At 34.9% G+C, this 16342-nt stretch overlaps 1 protein-coding gene across 4 annotated transcripts in view; it reads right to left on the bottom strand.

Moving 5' to 3' along the window:
- Positions 1 to 16342, bottom strand: part of LOC144970188 (uncharacterized) — a 60612-nt gene that overhangs the window by 36393 nt on the left and 7877 nt on the right. The window contains exon 1 of one of the 4 annotated variants that reach the window (XM_078909570.1): positions 11827 to 12020. The exons of 1 other annotated variant lie outside the window; for it this stretch is intronic. The gene's annotated coding sequence lies outside the window, so the exon portion shown is untranslated. Of the gene's footprint in view, positions 1 to 4016; positions 4545 to 7392; positions 7918 to 11826; positions 12021 to 16342 lie in introns of those variants that run through there. 2 more of the 4 variants (XM_078909573.1, XM_078909569.1) reach the window with 2 other exon arrangements.

Genomic DNA, 16342 nt, shown 5'->3' with positions numbered 1-16342 from the left:
GCTTCATTCACTGTATATAGATGGAACGAAATTGACATCACGTCTCTCAGCACTTTGTTATTGTTTTTAGACCTCGATTTTAATGATTAGTTATTATTAAATTCTATCAATCAGACTATAAACGTTCAACGTTACACAATGTAACTGGCGGATGTTGTTAGTATTTTTCCTAAACTTATAGCATCAAAAAAAAAAAAAAAAACATACACAAAATATATAAGTACACTCAGAAAAACACCCACACATAATATGTGGCACACCGTGTAATTCTGGCATTATGTAGTAATGACTATCCCGCACAAATCTTTGGGCCTCTTTTTCGCTCACGAAGTGCCCGAATTCGCGTCAAAATATGGGACGAAGCCGTTTCGTATATGCTATCGATGAATATGACTGAAAGTTGGCACACAGTTAGAAAAAAGGTCATTTTAGATTATGTCAAGCGAAAAAACTCGTGCGATTACCAGAAGACCGTTAAAAATAGATTTTTACTCTTTGGAGTAAAATATTTCTAAAACTACCGGGCGTGGAGGTTTTGTCGCTGACAAGGTAATACATGAACATTTCTTCTTTTTGGTTGTAAAATTTAATATGAATATGACGAGTACTTTTCCCGTATTTTACAAAACACCATCCTAATTTGCTCTTCAAGTTTCAATCTTTTAATACAATTATTACGCAAGATACAACCAAAGGTCGAAAAAAATGCCGAAAAAGCGTCCCATATTTTCGCGTTTTTTCCCTCTTTGCGGGTCATCCAAATAAATGACACCTTTGAAACTGCATAACTTGTTTATTTATGAATGGATTTTCAAAATTCAAAAATATTTTTACTCAGTGGAGATAGGGCTTTGGTTTTAGATAAAAAATTCCTCAAAAAGAGACAAAAACATTTTTCATAGTCATTGCTACATTATGGCGGAATTAACTAGATATGGACTTGGGCTCTTTTTCACATCGGAAGGTCATGGGTTCTAGTCCCGTCCTGCTCGTGTGGCGCATGTTTGTGTTCTCGGAAAAGGCTCTTTAACTCACATTCTCTCACGATTTTAATCAGGGGTATAATGAGTAACTGGCATTGGACAGCGTTGTCTATTTCCGAAAAAAAAAAATTGTAATACATCGCCTGACAGGCGTCATGTCTTGTTCTAGATGTTAAGTGTTGCTGTTGACCAGGATCCTTTTGCATAGCGTTTTTAGCACATTTGGTGGATAGTGCGCTAAATAAATGGTCAGTTTTAAAAAATAATAATGTTAAAATGATAAGAAATATGTAGGTATGTGAATATGTTTTGGAAGGTTAAGATGAATTTTATGTGATAGGTTCAGGCGAGACAATACCGTTTTTGAATACGACAGTTTTTTTAGAACAGCCATTTGCTTGAGACATATCCGTAGTTTAATTTCATTTCCTTGGGCAAGATTACCGAATCTCTATTGAAATTACTCTGATCAGATGGGAAATTCCAGTCCGTCCAAAGGATTATCTATAATTTTTGTCAGGAATTCCATGGTGACGGCACCTGATAATATCTTGCTATAAGCTAGTGTCTAAAAACTCGAAAATTCAATTCCTATATAAAATACATATTATGTATGACCATTAATAACAATAATGATGCTGCTGCTGCTGCTGCTGCTGCTGCTGATGATGATGATGATGATGATGATAATGATGATGATAATGATGATACTAATAATAGTAATGATGATGATGACGATAATAATAATAGGCTAACAATAATAATAATAATAATAATAATAATAATAATAATAATAATAATAATAATAATAATAATAATAATAATAATAATAATGATGATGATGATGATGATGATGATGATGATGATGATGATGATGATGATGATGATGATGATGATGATGATACTAATAGTGCAATAATAATATGAATAAACAAAACGACAATACCATAATATTGATAGGATAACAGAAGTAGCACGGATTATAAAAAAAGAAAAGTTTTGTTTTCGTTCTTGCTGGGGCAATACCAAGGCCTCTTTAGGTAATAAAAAACCCGACAGTGGGTTGTATCGTGGCCTTCGTAAAGTTATGGCCTGATACTGACCAAAAAATGACGTCAAAATGCCAGTCTTTTGCTACAAAAGAAAACAAATCGTGAGTTGAATTCAATAGTTCAACCAATGAAATGACTTGTTTCCATGAGCCCTACTAACGACAACTCACTAATGACGTCAAACTGCCAGTCCTTTTGGATTTCAGTATCAGGCTATAACATAACGATGGCTACGGTTGTATAGATAGTATGCAGATGACGTCACTCAGGCCTTTGTTATTGTTTTTGCCATCCGCGTTTGTGAGTTGTTCTCACTAAACTGTATTAACCAGACTATAAAAGTTCATGGTTACACAGAGTTTGTGTGTTGGTCCGTTATACTTCCGGATGGCAATGTTGTGAACTCCTTGGCCAAGCGCATTCTATCTATACACTCATTTTACGACCTGGCCCAAAAAAAGCCAATTATAAAAACATTATGGCACCAAAATTCGTCCCGAGCGACACGAAGAGATCAAATCATGTTTGTGTAGAAAATGCGATCATAAAAAGCGTACATATCCTATTTAACACTTATCCACGTTTTACTACCATGCTCTGAGCGCTTTGCGATTTTCATGTCTTATGGTTTACAACGAACTTTTAGAAATAATATACCAAGACGTCACATGCAGACCTTTAAGGCAATTGTGTCTTACACATGTATAACAATAACGCTGTTCTAGATCGAAGAGATGGGGGGGGGGGGGGGGGGGGGGGGGGGGGGTGAGTTCTCTAGGAGAAACAATATGTTTATAATGTTTTTCCCCAAGGTCACAGTTCACACTTTGAAAATAAAACACATTTTTATTCTCATATTTTTGTCCAGCGACCTTATCTTGAAATATCAGTCCTGTAAATAACATATCGAAACCCGAGACACTTGAAGATCGAGTAGTCCTCCTTATCCAGGCTTCAATAGCGTGAAGCGGACCATAGAAATTGTTTGCTATCCTATAGACAGGACGTTAGTCTTTTGCAAAGTACTTTCCGTCAGATCTAACAGACCCAGCTACCCACTCTCGGCTGTGTGGGCAGGAAGGTCCAAAAACATATCGACTTCACCCAAGATCGACCTCGGTTAATTTGCCTGTGAAGCAAGTGCTCTACCAACTGATTTATCGGCACCCCCTGACTTAAAGATCGTCAGTTAAAGTAAAAGATTTTATACGAAAAAAAAATGTTTTGTTAGTACACAGAAAGGACATGGGCATAACGTGAAATATCCTCTCAAAATGGTATAAAATCTGGAAGAACCAGATGTCAAAAGGTGAATTTAGAGTTAAAATAGCCAGAAATGTGAAATGTGGGATTTTGTTACGTTGAGAAATAATTTTTATTTATTTATTTAAAACAGATGAATTTATTCCAAAATTAAAAAAAAATTTACTACACATGTGTTTTCAGCCCTAACATCACACCGACATAGAACCGTTGTGAAGTGGTGGGTCACAAATTATGATGTTCAAAACTGGACGATCTCATTTTATAATGAACGACGAAAACCGCTATGACGCATTACACTTGAAATAAATAAAGCGCGTTTGTTAAAGTTACGTGCAAGGGTGCTGTGAAACTGAAAAATAATGAAAAAGACAAAATTATCAATTATATATAACAAGCAGAAGAAAGGCTCATACATGCTTTAAGAGACGAAAATAAACACCCTCTCCCCCCTGAAAAAAGTAGTAAGATGACAAAGATAAGATCAACAACGACATCGACGATAACAAAAACAAGAACAAGAACAACAGCAACTCAACAATAACAACAACAATCACAAAAAACAGACAAAACGAAAAAAAAAAAATGAACAGTTAAAAAAAACCCAACTAATATCAATGACTTTCTCAAAACCAAGTGAATATCAAATACACAGAATTGCTATATCCCAGAACTCTGCCACAATAAATTAATCATAAATAAATTGTATGCACTTTACCTCATGTTGGCAAATTAAACAGTGTAACATCCAACTTTATCTAGACTTCTTCACACATCAGAATCTGATACGCACAACACAGACATATATATTCCTTTGTCTTTGTTCACTTAACGGATTTTTAAACATTAAGTCCACTTAACGTAAATTAAAACGTTTCAGTCCACTTAACATAATTTTAAACATGTCAGTCCATTTACCGGAATTATAAACATTTCAGTCCACCTAACGGAATTTTAAACATTTCAGTCCACTTAACGGAATTTTTAACATTTCAGTCCACTTAACGGAATTTTAACCATAAAATTTCAGTCCACTTTACGGAATTTTAAACATAAAATTTCAGTCCACTTAACGCAATTTTAAACATAAAATTTCAGTCCACTTAACGCAATTTTAAACATAAAATTCTCCACTAACGAATTTAATATAACATTTCGTACTTAACGGAATTTTAAACATAAAATTTCAGTCCACTTTACGGAATTTCAAACTATTCACAGTCGGAGAAAGTATCAATCGCCCTCTGATCTCACCAGACGAGTTTATTTATATGAATGACAAGATCGAGACTTTATTATTACCGTAATCTCACCTGGCGATTTGCATGGCTGATCTGAATCACGAACACAATTGACTGATACGTTCTTCATAATCTATTTTTGAAATAAACAGCTGTGTGTGTGTGTGTGTGTGTGTGTGTGTGTGTGTGTGTGTCTGTCTGTCTGTCTGTCTGTCTGTGGGTGTGTCATATAGTTATGCGATGAGTCTCAGGCTTGTTATTGTTTTGCTCCGTTGTGAGTTGTTCCACTAATGATAAACAGACTAAAGTATGTTACACAGGTTTGGTGGTCGATACTCGGGCAATGTTGTGATCTTGACGCATTTTCTAGTGTACTTTAACTAGATCAGCGTATAAAAATATTATGACACGTTGGGGAAAAAGAAGCAAATACAGTGCGAACTTCACTTCGGATACAACAAGATCGGAGAAAATGAGGCGGCTTATCGTTATATCCGATATTATTTCGTTGCATTATGGTGCTATTTACTTATTATGTTGGTTTACAGAAAAAAAGTTTTAAAAATCAAAGAAAAACAGAAAAACGAATGTGACCAATCATCTTAAAATGGTATTATGAGGCAGTGTGGCTCAGAGAAATGGTTTTTGCTTTGTACCCGAATGGTAACGAGTTCGACCACCCGCAGCGCTTATTGGTCTTGGGCAAGTCCATCGCCTAGCTCACTTTGTGGCGCTGCGCTTGGGTCTTTCTAGTCTTCCCTTAGAATTGACCCTAAAGACAAACTTCTCTTGGGAATGAATTCATTACCTATTAGTCCTTCAGAGTCATTAGTAGAATGCAGCCAAAGTTTATCATCCTGGTTTCTAAAGCGTGAAACGAATAAAAGGAATCATTTACTACCCTTTAGATAGACACCAGTCTATTACAAAGTACTTTCCAGCCAAGACTAAATAAACCCATCTACCAATCACTGCTGGAAACAGGGGTGGATTAGGAGAGTGCGGGGGGGGGGAGGGTCAGAAAATATACTTGACTTCATCTGGGATCGATCTCGGTCCCTTTGCGCGTGAAGAGAGTGCTCTACCAACTGAGCTATCGGGACCATCATCCACTACAGCGTAGATTTAGCAATTTTCTTATAACCGCACGGTTGATAAAATTGTTATATCAAGTGTTTAGTCTAAGCTCCAAACGTATTTATACACAACATCAAGGAGTGCTTTACTTTGTGTGCTGCCCCATTATTACCCGGTAAATATGGCTGGGTGCAGTTCGATGATCCCACATTTGTTTTTTAAATCCAGATGCGTCGTCCTATACCTTTTATAATATATTTGTATTGTTGGAAGAATGTATGGATTTCCTTTAAAGATCATGACCATGATATAGAATTTGCCAATGATAAAAATGAGTGTTATGAGAATCGATAAATAATAATGATTTTTATAATTAATATTACCATTTAAAATATAGTGTTATAGACAAAAATAAATATAACAGCTGAAAGAAAGAGAACAATCTACCAAAAACGGAACCTTTACATTGTTATTTTTTTTGTAGTTGGCTGAAGAAGGGTTTTGGTCCCGAAACATTCCATGTTTGGTATTTTGCTCTTTATTTTTGTTGTTGAAGCTGTTATTAATTTCTGTTTATTACTTTTTACAGTCCACAGATTATCGTAGCTTAGTATCACTTTTAAAAAAATGCTTGAGTTCTTCTAAAAGGCAACATCCGCTAATGATCTGAAAGCACTTGATATGAGTTCCCTGGTCTACAGCAACAGTTAACATGTAGAGCGACTATATACACAACGCTTGTAAGGTGCTATATTACAACAACAAAATGAAATGTTATTTTGACAAAAGCAATGCTGTACCGACCGGATACCTATTTTACATCGAGTGCGATGAGAGTATGTGATCAAAGAAGCTTTTCCTAGGACTCAAATTTGCGCTGTCCCAAATGAGACTCGAACCAGGGACTAATCGGTCCGAAGGGAAGTACCATATATTATACCAAAAGACAACAAAGCTGTATACGAAAAGGTCTCGATAGACTGGTAGAACTATTATTATTATCATTTGTTAGACTATGAAATTATAACATAAGAAACGAGGTCTTTAACCAGTTAACTGTCGTACTCTGGAAAAACACGTATTTAAAAATTTGGCAAAAAAACTCGTCCTTCAAATATCGATTGACTTAAAATGACCCTCATCTTGGCAAAAACTCTCAAACCCGGGACTTTGCGAGGTCCCAGGTTTGAGAGTTTTTGCCTAGATGAGGGTCGTTTTTATCGATCGATATAAAATGAAAGGACAAGTTTTCTGGCCAAATGTTTAAAAACGATTTTTTTTTCCAGAATACTGCAATTAACTGATTAAGGCGACGACAAAACGTATCAAAAATTAAAATGTTTTCGAAAGAATCACGGAGGCGATATGCCGCTTTAAACATAAAATAAAAGAGCTGAAGCGTGTCATGGAAAAAATAATACACAAAATAATTGCCTTGAAATTATTAAATTGAGTCTGGTAGGTCTGGGATTATAGAGATAGATAGAGATATAACACCTAAATTAAACCTAAAATTGGCGTAGACTTATATTCAAATCAAATAAAACGAGCATAACTAAAAATTATTCATTCATAGTTTTAAGAAAACATAATTTACATAGCGTAGGGAGTTTGAATGCACAACGTTCTGACATCGAAGTCAATATTTACAGGACTATTTTACTGACATTATTTATGTAAACAAACAGCCAGTCACCATTTAGGAAGATAATAGTATTTTAAGATACCAGACATATCTAAGACAAGATTGATGATAAGTATCATAAACATACTTACTGAACTGAATATCCTGAAATGAAATTGAGTTGATTGAAAAAAAAAGACATTAATATGGTGATTTAAAAGAATCACTGTTGATATGACTTCAGCATCTTCTCATGTTTACAACTGCCTTAGCTATTGATGCCATGCGTTTTGGCAAAATAGAACACCCGTCAGCCGGATATCACGAACTACCACTTAAAGCTATGTGTAACAGTGACCGTTTATAGTTTGATTGATATAATTTAATGAGAATTAATCACCAAAATGGCTGTCTAAAAACAATTACAAAGAGCCGAGTGACGTCAATTTCGTTCCTTCTATTAGAGTTAAACACATCACAGAGAAGATAAAATAAAGCTTATTAGAACAGACTTATCCTGAGGTTAGTCTGTCTGTTAGAAACAAATTCACATCACTTTTTAAACCTGTATTCATAATAAAGAAATTTCCAAGAAGTCATAATATCTGGACGTATTACTTTTATCCACAGTGAAATCATCAGTCATAACTAACTGATGGCGACACCTGCAATTAGTCTACACGTATTTGTGGCTCAGGTAATGATTGGTAATCGAGACACCCGACTATTGTATGCCTATCACATAACGTTCATGTTTGCCACCTTCATGCCAGTGCTGCTGTACGAAGGAAAAACACGTATTTAAAATGTTGGCCATAAAACTCGTCCTTCAAATATCGATCGATTAAAACGACCTTCATCTTGAAAAAAAAATTCTCTAACCTGGGACTTTGCGAGTTCCTAGGTTTGAGAGTTTTTGCCAAGATGAGGGTCATTTTAATCGATCGATATTTGAAGGAAGAGTTTTTATGGCCACAATTTTAAATCCGTGTTTTTACAGAGTACCGTAGAGTGGATCTGGCATTGACTTTGTCACAGTCTGTTACACACACTTTATAACCTGAATGCCCCTAAAGATTGTATCTGCAATGATTGGTGTTCATAACAGATTATAACATCTGAGATAGGAATCGTTTCTAATAATATCGTATTTCAACTTCAATCATACAAGTCGCAATTCCGTGCAGCCAAACATAATCGCGACTTTGAGTGTTTGGTGATGACAGATGGACATGGTGACGCGTTTATTTTGATTTTTGGCCATACTTCGGTGGAGTTTCATTTAGCCATTAATACTTTTGATTAATATGTTACAATGAATGACATAATCAGTTGGATGGTGAAAAGGTTTGAACTGAGATATTGCCAAATTTAGTTAGAAGGTCAATTTTTATTTAAAAAATGAGTTCTTGTCATAAATGAATAAATCAACCCTTTTTGGTGCATCTTTGGGAAATATATAATCTTAATTTCACTTCTAACGATTTTTTTTACAGCTTGTCAAGTTGAAAAAGTATGAAATTTGAGAAAAGTGACTTGATACCTTTCCCATACATCTGACCATATCGTCATGAAAAATCACCCGATTTATTCAAATAAAGACTAAAATGCAAATCCAAAATTTTCACCTTCCGACAGATTATGTCATGCACTGACACCTATTTTCCATTAGGGAATTCTATATTCGAATGGTGCTTGGGAAAGACGAGTTGAGATGAACGTTAACTCGCGACTGCGGGATCTGGTGTGAGGGTAGTTTTCTTTGGTTCGAAATAAGGCTGTTTTCGCGTAAACTCGTAACTGCGGGATCTGGTATAAGGGTAGTTTTCTTTGGTTCGGAATAAGGCTGTCAATAAAGTGATTGTTGGATATAATTTCATGAGGTCGTTATAAGACAAACTTTTACACATAAAAATGTGATACCAGAAGACGGAAGAATTATCGATAGACTTGAGTTATTGATTTTCGACTTAATCACTTACGTTTGACCAACTAAGATAACAAAGGCCTGGTTTATAGATATAACGAAGTTGACGACATTCAATTCTTTGTTATTGCTTTTTACCATCCGTGTTTATGAGTAATTATCACTAAACTGCATTAATCAGATAATAAGCGTTCAAGATTACACACCGTTTTATGTGTTGGTCAGTTAGACTTCCGGATGGCCATGTTGTGAGCTTCTTAGCTAAGCGCATACTATCAGGAGCAAAACTTATTGGGTACAATTATTATTTGCTACTCTTCGTATCAAACTCTTGTTTTACTAAAATTTGCTTTCCATCAGTTCTTAACTTCACTGATCCATTCACGTACTATTTATTGATGGACATGAAGGCCTCATAAAATGAGTTTGCCCACATTTAGAGCTCACCAACAAACAAATGTTCAAATGTCATCTCTGAATAGACAATGTTATAGCATACATCAATACGATAATTGTGTTTCACATGCGCCCTACCTGTATGTAAATGAATGCTGTTCATTATTAACCGCTAATCCCAAATGGTCTGATACACACGGCTAAATAGATGTGCAGAGTTTCGTTGTATCACTTATTGAACGCTCTCATAATATTATTATGGTTGTTCATTACGTGTGTATGTAACTGATAAATATATACGATGTTACTAACGACGACGACAACGACAACAACAACAACTACTACTATACTAAACACAACTACTAACTACATACTTACTAACTATACTACTTACTACTACTACTACTACTACTACTACTACTACTACTACTACTACTACTACTACACTACAACAACTACTACTACTACTACTACTATACTACTACTACTACTACTACTACTACTACATACAACACTACTACAACAACAACTACTACTACTACTACTACTACTACTACTACTACTACTACTACTACTACTACTACTACTAATACTACTATATCTACTATCTACATACTACTACTTACTATACTACTACTACTACTACTACTACTTACTATCTACTATACAACTACTATATACTACTACTATACTATACTAACTACTATTACTTCTACTACTACTACTACTACTACTACTACTACTACTACTACTACTACTACTACTACTACTACTACAAGAAAGGATGATAACATTTTATTTAATCTATCCTCTCAATTACAATTTAGACTCTATTAACTAGTACGCAGCTGAACAGACACTTCACTGAAGCTTTTGTATCAATGTATCAATTTCATTCAAATAACACCTGACAAAATATATTTAAATATCTAGTAAATATTTGCATTGAAAGGCTTCGAGAAAAACAAATATACTGTACTCAAGTTATAACCACAATATCAATACAACCATACTGTCACATGCTGTGAGGCTCGGGGACTCAACGATGCGGCGTCTCAACTTGTCAGCAAAGTCAAGCGATGTTAAACGTGACCAGTGGCCCTTGGGTAAAGCACTTAACACACTATACCCCACTCAACTAAGGTTTAATGAGAACTTGGCTTAGACAGTAACTGATATTTTAAGGGTATTAGTATAACAAGGCCACAGTAGGCGACTGGTACGGTAGGAAATGGAAATATAGTTCCACGTGGCCTTCTGAGGATATAAATGAAATATTCTGAAGCGCAATGAGTATGGTAAATCCGTAGAAAAGCGCTATATAAATGTTCATATTTATTTTAGTTAGAGTTGGGATTCATATTAGTCGATGTGCACTTATTAGCAAGTCTCATAGTCGGACGCCATTATGGGCCCGATTTCACATTTTGTTTAAATGGAAACAATTTTGCGTTGTTTTGAAAATACCTCCAGTACATCAGTGGGCCCATAAGAATTCGAGTTACCAGACCTACAAGTAGATACACGTTGATTTTAATCGATCGATATTTGAGGTCCAAGTTTTCTGGTCAATATAATTTTTTCAAACGCGTTTTGTAAGAGTAAATCAGAATGGATCTGGCATAATACTGCCGTACTCAGAAAACCCCTCAAAAACAACACACTTTAAACTTTAAACATAATTTGGCCAAAAAACTTGTCCTTCGAATATCGATCGATTAAAATGACCCACTTCATGCCAAAAACTCTCAAACTTTGGGCTTTTTAAATTCCAAGGTTTAAGAGAGTTTGCCAAGATCAGGGTAATTCAAATCAATTGATAACTTAAGGACGAGTTTTCTGGCCAAATTTCTAAATAGCAGTCTTTCCAGACTACAGCAGTTTACTGATTAAATGAAAGAGGTCGTCTAATAAACTTAAAAACTGCGTTCAGGTAACATTTGAAAAATTCCTTCTCTTATTCAGAATGGCTCAATTGTCCTTAAAATGGACCAAATTAAGTCTTAAAAAAACAAAATAATAAAAAGCTTTTCTAAATTAGAGAAGTAATAAGCTCGAACTCCTTCAGCTCTTTGTTATTGTTTTTAGACCGCCAGGTGAATAGTTCTCGATAAACTGTCTCAATCAGCCTATAAACTTTAAAGGTAACACACATTGTATGCGTAATGTTGTTTGTTTAATCTGGTTGGCAGATGTTGCGAGTATTTTACTTAATCGCATAGCATCGACATTAAATTTGGAAAGAAGCGAACAAAGTACTTACCGATGACTCTCATAAAATTGTGTAAGTAAATAAATCTTCTTTACTTTGGATTGGAACCAACAATGATAATGAAATACTAGCTCCTCTATGAACACAATATAACTAACAACGTTTGTTTATGTGGGATTCGTACATACAGAGTGATCACTAACTTCACTATCAACTGGTCCATAGTTCTGACGCCGTTGTAGGAAGTGTGGATCAGATAAACATCTGAGTAATCTGGAAGTGATGGCAATAATAATAACATTATAATGTCTATGCAAACAATGCTATTTGTCTACCAACGCAATGTCAATCTAATTTCGTGAAAGCAATTATCATGATAATATAGATATCTACCTATACACATTGACATTTGAAAAGCTTGATAACGATGATAAGAAATGAACAAGCTCAATTAACACGACAGTATATTATATTTACACAAGACTTAAAGCGCGTGTCCATTGTCCATACAACATGTTGTGTGTGATAAACTCGACAGACACACACAGATTTTGTACATTAAAAGGAATTCGTTCGAATTGCGCGACTTTGAGCTCTTGTGATATGATCGGCTTCTGACGATTAGGTCTTGGGTTCAAGTCCTGATGTTTGCGGCGCAAAATTGAGTCCTTTGATAAATAGCCCCTAACACCTATTTTTCTAGCCATATGCAAATGGATACAACAACAACAGCAACTCCTCCTCCTCCTCCTCCTCCCCCATCTCCTCCTCCTCCTCCTCCTCCTCTCTACTACTACACTACACTACTATACTACTACTACTACTACTACTACTACTACTACTCACTTCTATTCCCAAAACTACTACTACTACTCTACTTCTACTATCTACTACTATACTACTACTACTACTACTACTACTACTACTACTATACTACTACTACTACTACTACTACTATACTACTACTACACTACTACTACTACTACTACTACTACTACTACTACTACTATATATAATATAATAATACATATAATATATATAATAATAACAACAACAAAAATAATAATAAAGGGTAATAATGATAATAATAATAACAACAACAAAAATAATAATAAAGGGCAAGTATCACCGTTTCGTCTGACAATAACAATAATAATAAATTTTAATGGCAAAGGTGAGAACAGATACACTTAAAATGAGGTCATTAAAATTCTTGTGGTGTCACAGGTACGGCTGCCTTACAAGGCTACAAATATTATTGGCCTCGTCTGCTGTTGTTTGTTAAAGTAGAAAGTCGGAGTGATAAAAACGCAGCCTGAAGCCTGGTCTTGGTCGTAAAATTATTGCTGATTGAATCTCGAAAAAGTTAATTTAATCCCTAGATTATGAATTGAGAGGAATGGTGTAGACGTTTCGGGCTTCCACCCAATGAGAGGAAAAAACGATGAATAGAACATGTAAAACAAAACCCGAGATGGTAATGGCTATAAAGGCGTGAGAATGACCAAGGCTCGTAAACATACAAGTAAAAAAAAACAACAACAAAAAAACAAACTAATAACGACAAGAATTACAACAACAAAAAATCAGCGAGAATGGAAAGGTTTCGAAATGAAACGGTAGACACAATAAACGATTTGGACACCACTCTTTTGTCAGTGGAACGTATATTATTATTTAATGACCTGGGATCGTAAATAAACTACCCCCCCCCCCTCCCAGAAAAAAAATGACAATCGAAATGCATCGAAATGAAATCATTTGTCAGAAAACATATATTATTATTTATTTGAACTGGTGTCTGAGACGTTACACTCATACCATCAAATAGGGACTGAATGAATTTAAACCAGAAATTATTATCATCTGATGGGATGGACTGAAAATTTTTTTCTGTTCAATTTGATGCGGATACTCAACTCTGGTGCCTCCAAACAATACTCTATCAAACTATCTATCTATCTATCTATCTATCTATCTATCTATCTATCTATCTGTCCATCTATCTATCTATCTATCTATCTATCTATCTATCTATCTATCTATCTATCTATCTATCTATCTCTCTATCTATCTATCTATCTATCTATCTATTTATTTGTCTATCTCTCTCTCTATCTATCTATCGATTCATTTATCTATATCTTCTATCTATCTATTATCTATTTACCTATCTATCTATCTATCTATTTATTGTCTATCATCTATCTATCCTTCTATCTATCTATCTATCTATCTATTTATCTATCTATCTATCTATTTTATTTGTCTATCATCTATCTATCTTCATCTATCTATCTATTCATTTCTATCTACTCTCTATCTATCTATCTATCTATCTATCTATCTATTTATTTATCTATCTGTCTTTATCTATCCCTCTATCTATCTATTTATCTTCCGCATTTGCTCCCACTCTCCTTCGTTCTTTGGTTTTATCCCTCTTCTCCTTTCTTCCCTCTATCTCTGCTTACGTCCTCTACTCTTTTGATAGGAGAGTCAACATTTTATAGTCAAAGATAACAATGGCAAATATTAGACTTTTAACTTCAATGACAACATTGTTGAGACAATAGATTGGTTTTGTGAACCACCCAGTATCAGAGTATTTCTGTAGTCTACAGACAATTATCTGACTGACTTTGTTTTCGTCAGTCTTATCTTTTTGTCTCAAGGGCCTATACAACATCAATCAAACGTACGTGTTCAATCACTCTGATCAATACATATATTTTCCAAAAAATAAATATAACAGCTTTAACAATGGATTAACACAGAACGTTTCGATTCAAAATCCTTCCTTCCTCAGCCAATAACGAAAACAGTAAAAGCGGTAATCATTCACGTGAAATTCTGGTAAACTGGAGACAAGGATCGATAAAAAAGTTAGCTCAGGATAGAGAAGGATGGAATCTGTTTGTCTGTGGCTTATATCCTGACGCAGGTGAAAAGGGCAATGATGATGATAATCACTGAGCAAATATGATGGCGAAAATTAAACAAATTCTAGCGTTCGGTTACAAAGAGAGATGGTCGAAAAGGACACAAAGCACACATTTAAATGAACAACAACAATACAAGAAAGCTCTTTCGATCACTATTAAAGATGTGTAATAAAAATGAATACATTATGTATACCACAGTATTAAACCACTTTATCTAGGAGTTTATCTATTGCTTGCTCTCCATTAAAAATTACTGAAGCACTGGCCTGGAGAAAAAATAAACTCAATCAAAAACCCATCAGTATATTCCTTTTAAGCATTTTACGGCGATTGCTACAATTTTTGGTAATATCGGCGCCTGCAAATACGGAAGGATTTGAATAGAAAAAAAAATATTCTACAACTAAAAGTACCCGAAAATAAAGTAAGACAAAGAGGTTTGATTCAAATAGGGAAGGGAAGTAGATTCAAAGCGCAAACTATCAATACGCTTAGCTTGAGATCACCCGAAGCACGGGATTCTCCTAAGAAGACCTCAGTCAAATTCTTACAAAATAAAGTCTACTCTCAACAAAGCAAACAAAATAAAATTCCAGTAAATGACAAAGAGATGCTTTACAAGAAAGTGTAACAGTATTGCTTTTCAATCCATGCCTTAGCCTATCGAAGGCCTATCATAACTGCCAGTGACAGATTTAGCGACATAGATAAGGTAGATTAAAGGTCGGGGACAAAGAGATAGGAATCACGAAGGGATTAGTGTGACGACACCAAAGACAATTCTGACTTACGATTACGATGACAAATCTGCCGTACTCTGGAAAAACATTTATTTGAAAATTTGGCCAGAAAACATCGCGAAGTCCCAGGTTTGAGAGTTTTTGCCAAGATGAGGGTCATTTAAATCTATCGATATTTGAAGGACGAGTTTTCTGGCCAAACTTTTAAATTTGGGTTTTCCAGAGTACGACAGAATTGACTTTTCACATGATGACTACAAAACTTACTTCCTATTATTATGTAGATTTATTTAATGACTAAAAACTTGATCACAATGTTAAACCCGAGACTTCGCGGTTTGTGGTTTTTCTTTTTTGAAAAAAAAGAACGTTGATTTATCGGTTAATATAATATCATGTGAGGTGTAAGAGATCTGGTCAAAATGTAGAAAACTTTCATTGACTATTTTTTTAAAAATCGTTTTTGTCCGCTTGGTTTGAGTCAGTGAATGACAGAGTGTAATTGCTGGATGATCACTGACAAAAAATGAATAAATAGAGGGAAGAAAAAGACGGATAGACCGAACAAAAAAGAGACTACACAACTAGGATTCTTCTTCTTCTTCTTCTTCTTCTTCTTCCTTCCTTCCTTTTCTTATTCGTTATGTAGAAACCTCAAGTTTGAAGACCGAACTACATACGAACGTTGTGGATTGAGCTGGTCTAAATCGCATTTTTTTTTTGTCCTTAGGTAAGCAGTCTATGTGCTGCTTGCTTAGATAAACTGGATGATGAGGGGAGACCAGAGAACAGATTGGTGGGTAGCCATGTTGATAGCTAATTTGGATTTCATACAGAACAGATAAGACACTAACGACTTCAACGTTCGCATTCACACTTGAT

Source organism: Berghia stephanieae, chromosome 4 (assembly GCF_034508935.2).
Source record: "Berghia stephanieae isolate SIO BIC M18660-M18661 chromosome 4, UCSD_Bste_1.3, whole genome shotgun sequence".
NCBI classification, from domain to species: Eukaryota; Metazoa; Mollusca; class Gastropoda; order Nudibranchia; family Aeolidiidae; genus Berghia; species Berghia stephanieae.
The sequence above is the reverse complement of the archived record's forward strand: the minus strand, read 5'-3'. Positions and strand labels throughout refer to the sequence as shown.